Below are 15,785 nucleotides of genomic sequence, written 5' to 3' on the forward strand. Positions count from 1 at the left end.
TGAGATGACTTGCAGCAGGTGGTTTTTCTCCCGCATTGGGTTTCCACCTTATATCATGGTGTTCATGTGTGATGATCTATTCTCTATTACTGCATCTGTTATCTGATAATATGGTTGATAATGTTCTAATGCACTCATTGAAGATCAATTAACTTAATCATAAGAAGTTGTGGAAGTAGCATATATGAATCTGATTATGGAAATGAAAAAGTTTTATTAATGTGATAAAACTGATTCACCCCCCCCCTCTCAGTATTATTTCCAACAATTGGTATCAGAGCAGGTCCTTTGATAGAAGCTTGATCGCTTGAAGGAGATCCGTGGAACAATGGGAAAGAAGCTTAAGAAGAAAGAACCTAAGAAAAAGAAGTCATCTCAGAAGAACTATGACAGTGGGAGAATCGATTGGGGATTAGGTATAAGAAGCTCTTCAGATTCAGAATCAGATTCAAAATCACTATCAGGTATGAATATATTATCCTCTGATGTTCCAGCTATCTTTCCTTTTGGAAGAGATGAAAGTGATAGCGAAACTACTGAATTTGCTCTTATGGGTGAACAAGAAAGATATCAAATAGAGGCAGAATTTAAAAGGTTGACAGACAAAATTAGAGATCAACAAGATCTATTGAACAAAAGGGAATGTGATTTCAAAGAAGAAGCTACCAAACTAAAGGCCCAACTAGAAGAAGGAAACAAGGTAAGAAAGCTACTCAAGGACAAGGAAGACCAATGTCAAAAATTGCAGCATGAAGTGACATCATTAAGAAAAGAAGTCAACGAAAGAAGCACAACCATCAAGAAACTCAAAGATAGATCCAGCTACTATGAAAATCTTGAAGCTACAATCCTCTCACTAAAAGGAGATCTTGAAGAATCAAAGAAGTAGAATACAAATCTACTCCAAGTTATTGCAAAACAAGAAAACGAAGTCACCAGCTTAGAATCTCAACTAGAATGTGCCGTCCGAGTTCATCAAATGCAGCAGAATCTGAATGAAGAACAAGAAAAGGAGATTCTCAAACTAAGGGAACAAATGGAAGAAGGAAGGAAAGCTGAAGAAGATTTGAAAAAGCAATCTCTTGAAAAGGAAGAACAACTTCAGGTTGAGGTAAATATCTTGAAAGGTAAACTAGAAGAAAAGGATAAGCTTTTACGATTTCAAGATAGTTCTAAAGTCTTGGATGATATTCTTAGTAGTCAAAGGTCTCCTGCTATAAATACTGGTCTTGGTTTCCATGAATCTGTTGAAGGTGAATCTAGTTCACAAGGTGAGGCAAGGAACTCTAAAGAGTAATCTAAAGTGATCAACGAAGAAATGAAAGATCAATCTCATCATCAACCAAGAAAAGAGATTCCTCAAAGAAAATCCTTTACTCCTCCTATGAATAATGTTGAATGTTATGTATGTCATAATCTTGGACATGTTGCAGCTAGATGTAGAAGAAGAAGGGTTCAAGACCATTATGTAGAAAGATCATCACATTCAAGGTACTTTTATGGATATTGCTTTGCTTGCAATATGTTTGGTCAAAAAGCTGCTGATTGTTATAGGAGGAATATGAAACATGTAAGATGTTATGCATGTAACAAGCTTGGACATATAGTTAAGGAATGCAGGAACAAAGTGTGGGCACCATATCAAAAGGAGAAAATGTCATCATCACGCTTGAAGATATGGAGGAAAAAGGAAGTACAGTCAGAAAAAGGCGGCACTGCACAACGTACAGACATACCAGAATCAGAGGGAGCTGAAAGTATAAAAATTCAGTGTCCTGAATCTCATATGCAAACTCCATAAAGGAAAGTTGCATATATACATGAGTTAGTTACTGCACAGTCGCGTATATGATTTTTTGAAGAAAGGCAGTAGGGACAGATTCAAGAGAAGGATCAGTTTTGCTCTAGTTAATAATAATGATGTGTGGATATGATGGTTAGAAGTGTTTTGGTTCTAACTTGATATTGATGATGTCTTGATACTTCTTATTGATATGCATGATCAGACAGATGGCACAGGTTTAGAGGGAGCATATGGACTTAATGCATTATTGGCATTATGGTTAATAGTCCTTGGTGATGATACTTATATGGATAAATGATTCATCTTGCTATGGTTATGAGTTGTTCACATGGTTCTTGGATCAGATTTATGGTTGATTCTCTAATGATTCTTGCATGGGAAGCACTTAGCTTGAATTCACATCTTCTTGATGTTGAGTCACTCATATGATGCTGTCGTCATATGCATAAAGATCATATATTACATTTATGATTCCTTTCATTCTTGGCACAAATGGATGAGGATTGTTGGCTGGATACAGGGATGATTATTCAAAGTTGCATTGTTGGAGACATGATGATAATGAGCTCTTATCTATATGATGATAGGATTGTTTCATACATATGTTGATTAATGCAGATATTCCCAATTGATGATACTTGATTCATGTAGATCTGGATGGCTATGATGTTTCTCACATAGAATGTGAAATTCTGTTGATGCAGACATACCTTGATGATTCATGCACTAATACAAGTTGCTGGTCTAGTTGCTGTTAACAGATACTATGGAGCAGATCATAAAGTGTTGTTGCTGATGTTCATCTTATTTAGGTGATGTCATATCAAGACTCATGATGTAATAGTGTCATCTCTTCAGGTCATGTAACGAACTATGTTGGTTTCCCCAGTATGCCTGGGATGAAGATGTAATGTATTTGGTTTTCATTTTTTTGATATATCCCCACTTGGTTGGGTGATGGATGTATGTATTGAATCTTTTAGGAATGTCATTTGTGATGTAGAACATCCTTTTGCAGACCTTGCTTACAGTCAGGGGGAGCCTGAGCATGAACAACACAATATAGCAGAGCAAACATTTTAGCTTGTTCTCAGAACGAGCATGATCAGATTGGTGCACCATGACATATACAAAGGGGGAGCTCATTCAGAGATTTCAACAGGTACTCAGGGGGAGCTTATCATGCATTGTTGGCATTATGGAGGAAGTACAGAAGGAGATCATGGATGCTGGTCTGAATATTGCTGCAATACGTCTCTATCTCTTTCATGGTCATGGATTATGGTTCTTCTTTGCAGATCTGGTTTATAGTCAGGGGGAGCATGTTCTTAGGGGGAGCATAACCCTTTGCCCTTGATGTCAAAGGGGGAGAGTGATTGGTTGTTGTTGCCATCAAGTCCAAAGGGGGAGATTGTTGGAATTATGATACATATGTTGTACTTGATGGCAACCCACTCATCTCAGATAATAAATTATAGTTCACGCACTTTTATGCAGAGAAAAGTTTATTTCATGTAGAGAAAAAGTTCACACACTTTCATGCAAGGAAAAGCGCGTATATGTTGGAGAACTTACCTTTGGTCCATGGTAGTTAGTCCTTGGTATTTGAACCTATGAGGAAAAGCGCGTATATGTTGGAGAACTTACCTTTGGTCCATGGTAGGTAGTCCTTGGTATTTGATCCTATGGTTTTGGACCATGGTACCTCGTCAAAAGTGTTGATCTCACGTACTTTCATGGTTGTTTCATGGTATTAGTCCAATAGTTTTTTGATCCTATGGTTTTGGCCCGTGGTATTGTGAAAGGCCTAAGACCATAAAAGAGGAAGGAGATCACTTGGCTAATTCAACCTTGCAATTGAATATCTTAATATCTGAAATATTGGGTTATTGTTTTGAAAGTTTGATCTATGAAAGTGAAGTTGAAAGAAAATCTGTGAAGGGTGATCTCTCGAGCACTACAGGTGCGGAAGTGCGGAGGCGCCACAGAAGGCGCAGTGCGGAGACGCCACAGAGGCACAGTGCGGAGGCGCCACAGAAGGCGCAGTGCAGAGGCGCCACAGAAGGCGAGTGCGGAGACGCCACAGAGGCGCCACAGAAGGCGCAATGCGGAGGCGCCACAGAAGGCGCAGTGCGGAGACGCCACAGAGGCGCCACAGAAGGCGTAGTGCGGAGGCGCCACAGAAGGCGTAGTGCAGAGGCGCCACATAAGGCACACTGCGGAGACGCCACAGAAGGCGCAGTGCGGAGGCGCCACAGAAGGCGCAGTGCGGAGGCACCACAGAAGGCACAGTGCGGAGACGCCACAGAGGTGCCACAGAAGGCGTAGTGCGGAGGTGCCACAGAAGGCGCAGGTGCGGTGGTCGCGGAGCCACAGAAGGCGCAGGGTTTTGGGTGCATAACTGATGTTTGGTTACTGGTATTGAGTTCAGATAACATCATGATTAATGACTTATCTTTATGTACTAGATCTGGTTGATAACTCTCATAATATCATTGTATATGTATGGATCTGGTGATTGGGTGATTCATAAGGTTGTTTGATTATGAGCTTCAATGTTGTTGTTGGGTCCAGTATGAAAATTGGATGAAAAGTGGCCTTTCAGATTATGTGTTGTGCTTCAGTGTATCCAGTCTGAAAAATTGATGAAACGTGGTACCTGGAGGAGAGAAGACTGTAGGCCAGCGCCTATGTACTAGTATCTAAGCTAGTACAAAAGCTAAGGGAGATCTTTGGAGCATTGTAGCAGGTAGCAGCCTGCGTACTAGTAAATGGATCGACTAGTACAAGAGAAAAGGGGGTTGTAGCTCCCGTACTGGTATAAGACTGCACCAGTACAAATATTGTAAAAGGATTTTCTTATTAAGAAGAAGATTGAGATGACTTGCAGCAGGTGGTTTTTCTCCCGCATTGGGTTTCCACCTTATATCATGGTGTTCATGTGTGTGCCTTATGTGTGATGATCTATTCTCTATTACTGCATCTGTTATCTGATAATATGGTTGATAATGTTCTAATGCACTCATTGAAGATCAATTAACTTAATCATAAGAAGTTGTGGAAGTAGCATATATGAATCTGATTATGGAAATGAAAAAGTTTTATTAATGTGATAATACTGATTCACTCCCCCCTCTAAGTATTATTTCCAACAATTGGTATCAGAGCAGGTCCTTTGATAGAAGCTTGATCACTTGAAGGAGATCTGTGGAACAATGGGAAAGAAGCTTAAGAAGAAAGCACCTAAGAAAAAGAAGTCATCTCAGAAGAACTATGACAGTGGGAGAATCGATTGGGGATTAGGTATAAGAAGCTCTTCAGATTCAGAATCAGATTCAGAATCATTATCAGGTATGAATATATTATCCTCTGATGTTCCAGCTATCTTTCCTTTTGGAAGAGATGAAAGTGATAGCGAAACTACTGAATTTGCTCTTATGGGTGAACAAGAAAGATATCAAATAGAGGCAGAATTTAAAAGGCTGACAGACAAAATTAGAGATCAACAAGATCTATTGAACAAAAGGGAATGCGATTTCAAAGAAGAAGCTACCAAACTAAAGGCCCAACTAGAAGAAGGAAACAAGGTAAGAAAGCTACTCAAGGACAAGGAAGACCAATGTCAAAAATTGCAGCATGAAGTGACATCATTAAGAAAAGAAGTCAACGAAAGAAGCACAACCATCAAGAAACTCAAAGATAGATCCAGCTACTATGAAAATCTTGAAGCTACAATCCTCTCACTAAAAGGAGATCTTGAAGAATCAAAGAAGCAGAATACAGATCTACTCCAAGCTATTGCAAAACAGGAAAACAAAGTCACCAGCTTAAAATCTCAACTAGAATTTGCCGTCCGAGTTCGTCAAATGCAGCAGGATCTGAATGAAGAACAAGAAAAGGAGATTCTCAAACTAAGGGAACAAATGGAAGAAGGAAGGAAAGCTGAAGAAGATTTGAAAAAGCAATCTCTTGAAAAGGAAGAACAGCTTCAGGTTGAGGTAAATATCTTGAAAGGTAAACTAGAAGAAAAGGATAAGCTTTTACAATTTCAAGATAGTTCTAAAGTCTTGGATGATATTCTTAGTAGTCAAAGGTCTCCTACTATAAAGACTGGTCTTGGTTTCCATGAATCTATTGAAGGTGAATCTAGTTCACAAGGTGAGGCAAGGAACTCTAAAGAGAAATCTAAAGTGATCAACGAATAAATGAAAGATCAATCTCATCATCAACCAAGAAAAGAGATTCCTCAAAGAAAATCCTTTACTCCTCCTATGAATAATGTTGAATGTTATGTATGTCATAATCTTGGACATGTTGCAGCTAGATGTAGAAGAAGAAGGGTTCAAGACCATTATGCAGAAAGATCATCACATTCAAGGTACTTTTATGGATATTGCTTTGCTTGCAATATGTTTGGTCACAAAGCTGCTGATTGTTACAGGAGGAATATGAAACATGTAAGATGTTATGCATGTAACAAGCTTGGACATATAGCTAAGGAATGCAGGAACAAAGTGTGGGCACCATATCAAAAGGAGAAAATGTCATCATCACGCTTGAAGATATGGAGGAAAAAGGAAGTACAGTCAGAAAAAGGCGGCACTGCACAACGTACAGACGTACCAGAATCAGAGGGAGCTGAAAGTACAAAACTTCAGTGTCCTGAATCTCATATGCAAAGTCCATAAAGGAAAGTTGCATATATACGCGAGTTAGTTACTGCACAGTCGCGTATATGATTGTTTGAAGAAAGGCAGTAGGGACAGATTCAAGAGAAGGATCAGTTTTGCTCTAGTTAATAATAATGATGTGTGGATATGATGGTTAGAAGTGTTTTGGTTCTAACTTGATATTGATGATGTCTTGATACTTCTTATTGATATGCATGATCAGACAGATGGCACAGGTTTAGAGGGAGCATATGGACTTAATGCATTATTGGCATTATGGTTAATAGTCCTTGGTGATGATACTTATATGGATAAATGATTCATCTTGCTATGGTTATGAGTTGTTCACATGGTTCTTGGATCAGATTTATGGTTGATTCTCTAATGATGTTTGCATGGGAAGCACTTAGCTTGAATTCACATCTTCTTGATGTTGAGTCACTCATATGCTGCTGTCGTCATATGCATAAAGATCATATATTACATTTATGATTCCTTTCATTCTTGGCACAAATGGATGAGGATTGTTGGCTGGATACAGGGATGATTATTCAAAGTTGCATTGTTGGAGACATGATGATAATGAGCTCTTATCTATATGATGATAGGATTGTTTCATACATATGTTGATTAATGCAGATATTCCCAATTGATGATACTTGATTCATGTATATCTGGAGGGCTATGATGTTTCTCACATAGAATGTGAAATTCTGTTGATGCGGACATACCTTGATGATTCATGCACTAATACAAGTTGCTGGTCTAGTTGCTGTTGACAGATACTATGGAGCATATCATAAAGTGTTGTTGTTGATGTTCATCTTATTTAGGTGATGTCATATCAAGACTCATGATGTAATAGTGTCATCTCTTCAGGTCATGTAACGACCTATGTTGGTTTCCCCAGTATGCCTGGGATGAAGATGTAATGTATTTGGTTCATTTTTCTGATATATCCCCACTTGGTTGGGTGATGGATGTATGTATTGAATCTTTTAGGAATGTCATTTGTGATGTAGAACATCCTTTTGCAGACCTTGCTTACAGTCAGGGGGAGCCTGAGCATGAACAACACTATATAGCAGAGCAGACATTTTAGCTTGTTCTCAGAAAGAGCATGATCAGATTGGTGCACCATGACATATACAAAGGGGGAGCTCATTCAGAGATTTCAACAGGTACTCAGGGGGAGCTTATCATGCATTGTTGGCATTATGGAGGAAGTACAGAAGGAGATCATGGATGCTGGTCTGAATATTGCTGCAATACGTCTCTATCTCTTTCATGGTCATGGATTATGGTTCTTCTTTGCAAATATGGTTTATAGTCAGGGGGAGCATGTTCTTAGGGGGAGCATAACCCTTTGCCCTTGATGTCAAAGGGGGAGAGTGATTGGTTGTTGTTGCCATCAAGTCCAAAGGGGGAGATTGTTGGAATTATGATACATATGTTGTACTTGATGGCAACCCACTCATCTCAGATAATAAATTATAGTTCACGCACTTATATGCAGAGAAAAGTTTATTTCATGTAGAGAAAAGTTCACGCACTTTTATGCAGAGAAAAGTTTATTTCATGTAGAGAAAAAGTTCACGCACTTTCATGCAAGGAAAAGCGCGTATATGTTGGAGAACTTACATTTGGTCCATGGTAGTTAGTCCTTGGTATTTGAACCTATGAGGAAAAGCGCGTATATGTTGGAGAACTTACCTTTGGTCCATGGTAGTTAGTCCTTGGTATTTGAACCTATGAGGAAAAGAGCGTATATGTTGGAGAACTTACCTTTGGTCCATGGTAGGTAGTCCTTGGTATTTGATCCTATGGTTTTGGACCAAGGTACCTCGTCAAAAGTGTTGATCTCACATACTTTCATGGTTGGTTAATGGTATTAGTCCAACAGTTTTTTGATCCTATGGTTTTGGCCTGTGGTATTGTGAAAGGCCTAAGACTATAAAAGAGGAAGGAGATCACTTGGCTAATTCATCCTTGCAATTGAATATCTTAAGATCTGAAATATTGGGTTATTGTTTTGAAAGTTTGATCTATGAAAGTGAAGTTGAAAGCAAATCTGTGAAGGGTGATCTCTCGAGCGCTGCAGCTGTGGAAGTGCGGAGGCGCCATAGAAGGCGCAGTGCGGAGACGTCACAGAGGCGCCACAAAAGGCACAGTGCGGAGGCGCCACAGAAGGCGCAGTGCAGAGGCGCCACAGAAGGCGAGTGCGGAGACGCCACAGAGGCGCCATAGAAGGCGCAGTGCGGAGGCGCCACAAAAGGCGCAGTGCGGAGACGCCATAGAGGCGCCACAGAAGGCGCAGTGCGGAGGCGCCACAGAAGGCGCAGTGCAGAGGCGCCACAGAAGGCGCAGTGCGGAGACGCCACAGAGGCGCCACAGAAGGCGCAGTGTGGAGGCGCCACAGAAGGTGCATTGCGGAGGCGCCACAGAAGGCGCAGTGCGGAGACGTCACAGAGGCGCCACAGAAGGCGCAGTGCGGAGGCGCCACAGAAGGCGCAGGTGCGGTGGTCGCGGCGCCACAGAAGGTGCAGGGTTTTGGGTGCATAACTGATGTTTGGTTACTGGTATTGAGTTCAGATAACATCATGATTAATGACTTATCTTTATGTACTAGATCTGGTTGATAACTCTCATAATATCATTGTATATGTATGGATCTGGTGATTAGGTGATTCAGAAGGTTGTTTGATTATGAGCTTCAATGTTTTTGTTGGGTCCAGTATGAAAATTGGATGAAAAGTGGCCTTTCAGATTATGTGTTGTGCTTAAGTGTATCCAGTCTGAAAAATTGATGAAACGTGGTACCTGGAGGAGAGAAGATTGTAGGCCAGCGCCTATGTACTAGTATCTAAGCTAGTACAAAAGCTAAGGGAGATCTTTGGAGCATTGTAGCAGGTAGCAGCCTGCGTACTAGTAAATGGATCGGCTAGTACAAGAGCAAAGGGGGTTGTAGCTCCCGTACTGGTATAAGACTGCACCAGTACAAATATTGTAAAAGGATTTTCTTATTAAGAAGAAGATTGAGATGACTTGCAGCAGGTGGTTTTTCTCCCGCATTGGGTTTCCACCTTATATCATGGTGTTCATGTGTGTGCCTTATGTGTGATGATCTATTCTCTATTACTGCATCTGTTATCTGATAATATGGTTGATAATGTTCTAATGCACTCATTGAAGATCAATTAACTTAATCATAAGAAGTTGTGGAAGTAGCATATATGAATTTGATTATGGAAATGAAAAAGTTTTATTAATGTGATAATACTGATTCACCCCCCCCCCCTCTCAATATTATTTCCAACAAGGTGGGCGACAAAGTTTGGTTGCATTTGTAGAAGGAACGCCTTACCGAAGCCTATCAGAAATTCAAACCACTCCGATATGGTGCTTACACCATTACCAAGGATGTGGGAGACAATGCATTTGAGCTCAACATTCCCCCATTCCTTGGCCTGCACCCAGTGTTCAATGTGGATCGCCTTCTTCGATACTTTCCACCATTACTAGACACATCTGACATTGCAGAACAGCTCATACCAACAGAGTTAAATCCAGATTGCATGGAACAAGCTGCAACTAATCGGATCATGGACACGCATATCAAGCACACTCGCCAGCAAAATATCCAACTGTATCGAGTTGTAAAAGCAAGCCAACTCCTTCACCAGGGTAAGAGGCTCACCAGGGACCAAGTTCAGCAGAAGTTTCCTCATCTCATGGAGGAACTCAATGCTATGGGGACCATTGCTTCCTAAGGGGGGAGGAATGGTCCAAGTGGATATTGGTGGCCACCCTCCAATTCCACTTGGACCCCCACCATTGTTTCTTTCAGTTTTTCAGTTTTCTTAATTGTAGCACAATTTACTATTTTTAGCAGTTTTTTGGGTCCTGAACTTCCGGAGCCGTTTTGAGGCCCTAAATGATGTTTTTTGGGAAAACTGGGAGCAACATGGGTTCATAGACTAATGTTTCTCTTCCCAAAGTTGTAGTCCTCGGATAGATCTTTCTAACGAGGTATTGTGCACATCAAACAAAGATCTTATACCAAAGTTATTACCCCGAGAAGTTGATGTACCAATTTACCCAAAACGGGGCCCATAGTTTGGCGCTTCATCTCCTAGGGTTAGGTTTTTGGATGTTTATGGTTTTCCATTATTTCTCAACAATAAATAGGCCTTCGAGCCTCATTGTAAGATAGTTCAGAGGCATGTAGCCGTCACATCTCTTCTCAGAGATAAGCTACCATCGCCCTAGCTAGTTTATTTCCATTTCTGTTTCTAAGCATATTTCAGTATTTTACAGTAATGAAATGAAGCATTATTTCTGCTGCATCTCTATATGTATGATTATATCTGTAATTGGTTGTGTTCCTGTTTAAATCTGGATCACATACCCTTTAATATCTCCTTTTAAAAAGGAACTTTGAAATGTAATTTTTTTAAACTTCAAAACTGCGCATGACCTTTTCGAAGAAATATGAGTTGTTGCTTTTATAATGATCACATAAAATTGACTTGATTACAATGAACCCGATGAGGGGTATTTAACATTTTTTTACTAGTGACTCACTCAAAATAACTTCAACATGCAAACATTAACTAAATCTGACTTTAACAAATATAAAACTGAACTCAAACTAACTCACACTTGACTCATTTAACTCACATTGACACTAGTTAAGTCAAACTCTAAATTTGGACTTCTCTGCATGTAGGAGTAATTACAATTTCCAGCATCTACAAGGAGCCATTTTGATTCACCTTGCCTTTGGCGAAAAAAACTAGTTGGCCACAGAGTGGGGCCATAGTTGGAGGGGAAGTGGGCTAACAGGCGGAATGGAATATTTTTGTTGGATACAATATAGAGTGTCATCCTCCCCACAAGGGTAGATAAAGAGCATCATTTCTCAAACCCAGATTGTAACAACCCCAGGTTAAAAGTTCATGTAATAAAGTTAATAAAGGAAAAATAAGACAAAGGTCATGGGACACATATTCCAAGCTGAATATTGGGTAAAACATCATAGTGGGTGTTCATTTGGTTTATTATGGCTAAGGGAAATTGGAAAAGGCAATGACAAAGGCTTTGGAAAGACAAGAGGCATTAATTGGCATTTTATTTATGAAAATAAAGGAAATTAGGAGAAAAGGAAGGTGAAAGGTCATAGGTTGCATGTGAGGAGGAAATTGAAGGAAAAGAATGGAAATTGAAGAAAATATAGGACTCATTAATAAAATGGCTTCTGAGGATCAGTTCACAACCTTTTGACATTTTTGGGTTGGAGATTTCTCTCTATTCTCTCTACTCTCTCATACTCTTGCACACTTAGAGAATTCTTGGAGCACTCTAGCATTGGAGAAAGGAAAGAAAAGGAAGGACAATGAAGCAAAGGGAAGCAAAGATCAAGCAAGGAAGAGTTGGATCAAGTGGCTACAATGGAATTACTTGCAAGTATCAAGTTGCATGTATGATTTCCTTGCTAGTTTTGGCATGCATGGTATATGCATGTGTGAATTTGGTTCTCTTGTTGTCATTGGAATGGGTTTTGCTAGGTGTGATAGTGGTTTCAGCCTTGCCTTTCCATTTTCGGATAGGGTGTGATGGGGTTCTCTCACTTGGTTGAGATGGATTTTCGGATGGTTTTGGAACTAGGTGAGATGGTCTTAGGAAAATTACCAAAGGCGTAGGAATCCCTTGACGAGTAATGGTGGCATACACCGTAAAGCCTGAGGGTGGAGATAGGAAAATTCATCAAGGTATTGGTGAAGAAATCTAGAGGTCATGGTTAAGATGGTTCAGGCATTAGGGAGATGGGTCAGGCATTAGGTACTCTTTGGACGAGGAATCAAATTCTGCATCCAATGAGTGTTGCTACTCGAAATTTGAGTAAACCCATAGGGAGATAATTTGAGTTGAAAAAATAGTTTTTTCTTTTTTCCCTCCAAAATTTGATGATGTAATCTAATCTTATTTTATTATTTCCACTATTATTTTATGATTTCCTTAGGAGACCCATTTTAGACCTCAAAATTCCCCTAATCGTAGGTCATTGTTCAAGTTTTGCATTAGAGGCCTTGTCTCCTTAGTATTTATCATTTCTGAGAGTTTCATTAAATTATGGGCAGAGGCTTGGGTCCCAGCCCTGAACAAGTTTGTTGGACATCGGATAAACCAACACTCCCCGTGTGTTTCGCGACATGGACTAACCACCTCCCATAGATCCTTATATTTGGTGATGCAATCGTTGACTAACACCTACAGGTTTTGGTCTAATAACAATCATGATTCCCGACAGGTGGTAGCAGAGCGTAGGTAACGAGTTCGATACACACCCAACTCACGTTGGGGGGGAGATTGTTGGACATTAGATAAACCAATGCTCCCTGTGTGTTTTGCGACATGGACTAACCACCTCTCATGGATCCTTATCTTTGGTGATGCAATCGTTTACTATCACCTCCGGGTTTTGGTCTAACGACAATCGTGATTCCCAATAAACAAGTGGCTCAGATCTCGGGGTCAATGGCATAGAACTGAGTGAAAAATTCTACAGTTGTTGGAAAATGTAGGCTCATGATAATGGCTGAAGAGTCTCAGTCACTGACTGGCCTTGTAATGGGAGTGACTAAGAATCCAAGTAAGTGAAAATCTAAGTTAACTCGAGGGTTGGGCACCTGGAGTGGTTGGTTAGCTCTTGGGGGTCTTGTAGCACCTGAGGGAGGTCAGTAAAGTTTTGGTTGATCAGTTCGGCTTCTTTGACTGTACTTAGGGAGTTGAATCATATGATAGTAACTCTTCATCACATATTTACCCTAGTGGACTGGTAAGATTGGTGAGTGTGGGAGGAGGGTTTTGCACAGTTGGACATCATTCTCCTTCCCTGTATGTGCGTATACAAAAGTTGTACATATACGGAATCTGCACATATAAGATTCTGTATATACACAAATTCTGTATATGTGCATATCTTCTGTATATGTTCAACTTTCATATTTGTGCACATCTTCCATATATGTGTAACTTCTGTATATGCACATGTACATAAGTGCATATACATAACTTGTGTGCATATTACAAAATTCGCGCACAGATATGCACAAATATGAAAGTTTCACGTATACAGAAGATATGTGCATATACAAAAGTTTCACATTTATGGAAGATATGTGCATGTTCCGAATATGTGTAGCTTTCTTATATGCGCATTTTCTGTATATATGCATCTATCGTATATGAGTAACTTCTATATATGAGCATATGCAGAAGTTGTGCTCAAATTCAACCTCCGTATATGCACAACCTCTATTTATGTGCATATCTTCTGTATATGCACATATCTTGATTATATGTGTATATACAAAAATTGCATATGGAAGTTGTGCATATACGAAAGATATGTCATGTAGAAGGTGTGTATATATAGAAACTATGTGAATTTTGTATATTCGTAGCTTCCATGTATACATAAACTCTCCAAACAGGGAAACTCCCCTATCAGGAAACTCTCGAGATTTGATTTTTAGATCACTGCAAACCCTGCATTTCCAAACCCTTCAACACTGATCATTCTTGAAACCCTCATAAAGACAAAAGGAAAATATTTATATTATTTTGTTATTAATCGTTATTACTTGAAATTTTAGAATCTTTCCAAATTCATATTGCACAAAAAAGGAATACAAGATCCCTCTATATGTACTTTTTTCCATTTGGAAGTTGAAGTGGTTCAACCTCTATTCTTTGGATGTGAATTCATAGATCAAGTATGACATCATGCCTTTAAAGAGCTGAATCATAGCTCTAGAAGACTAGATCATGGAGAGGAATTCTTGATTAGTAGAGTACATACGGAAAGATAGGTAAGAAACTTGGCTAGTGATCCCCAAATTCTTATGTCATAAAATATGGTTCACATGAAATAGGGAAATATTTTTTGAAGAAAGATTAAAACATGAGCCAATTGATTGTGGATATATGTGAACAAACCAATTAATCTACACCTCATGAATACCAAAAACTAAATATATATACAAACTTCTTTGATAGTTTGTATAAGTGTATCCTGGTTGTCCTAATGATAACATCTCCTTCTAAAAATGTGTCTTATACAATAAGTTGTGCATATACGGAAGATACACATATATGCCCATATCTTCCATACATGCACACATATTATGCATATGCATATCTTCTATATATGTGCATATCTTCCATATATGCGTAACTTCCGTATATGCACAACTTCTGTATATGCATAGTGATGTAGATGCATCTAACCTAGGTCAAATGTTTACTAAGGGAGTTGTTTTACAAAGTTAGGATTTAATTAATTCATGTATTTTTTTTATAGTTTTAAGAGAAAATTATAATTCTTGTAAACAGGATAAGATTCAAGAGTATTTTGGAAGGTTTGAGAAAATTTTGGATTAATTAGCTCTTATCTAGGGATAAGGGATTAGATGAGAGATTTTATGGATCATGAGAGATATTTTGGGAGTCAGTTTAGGATCTAGAACCTACCTGGGTTCTAATCCATTTGTATAAATCTAGGCGAGCCCATGAGGCATGTAAGTATGTAGAGGTGTGTAAGTAGGTGTGAGAGTGAAGTATGAGAAGTTTTCCTGTAAATATTTTATGTCTTTAATAAATTCTATTTAAGATTTTATGTCCATTTTGATATTGGGTTTCAATCCAGTTTTTTATGGTATGTGCTTATTTATAAGTGTAAGACCTATGGTTAGACATGCCTCACGTAGTTTCTATATATGTGCATATCTTCTGTATATGCGTAGCTTCGACATATGCATATACACAAGATTATGTATTCCAGTGGCGAGTGGTACCATCTGCATATACGGAAGATATGCGATACAGAAGTTGTGCATATAAAGAAGCTGTGTAACTTCTGTATATGCAAATCTTTCATATATGCACATGTTTTTTGTATATGCACAACTTCTGTTTATTTGCTTCTTCCATATATGTGCATATCAAGAGGTTGCACATATACAATAGATGCACATATACAAAAGTTGCACATATACAAAAGTTGTACATATACGGAAGATATGTGCATATATGGAAGCTGTGCATATACAGAAGATACACATATACGGAAGTTGCGCATACACGAAATATATGCACGTATACAAAATATACATATATACTCATATATGCACAACTTCTGTATATGCGCATATCTTCGGTACATGCACACCTCTCCTGTTTAAATTTGGCAATGGAATCTAGACTTCCTGGGAAGTAGGTGAATCTTGGTATTACTTTGAGCGTGGATG

This window comes from Pinus tabuliformis, chromosome 1_2 (assembly GCF_031772625.1).
Source record: "Pinus tabuliformis cultivar Carrire ecotype Pingquan chromosome 1_2, CPIR1, whole genome shotgun sequence".
Classification (NCBI taxonomy): domain Eukaryota; kingdom Viridiplantae; phylum Streptophyta; class Pinopsida; order Pinales; family Pinaceae; genus Pinus; species Pinus tabuliformis.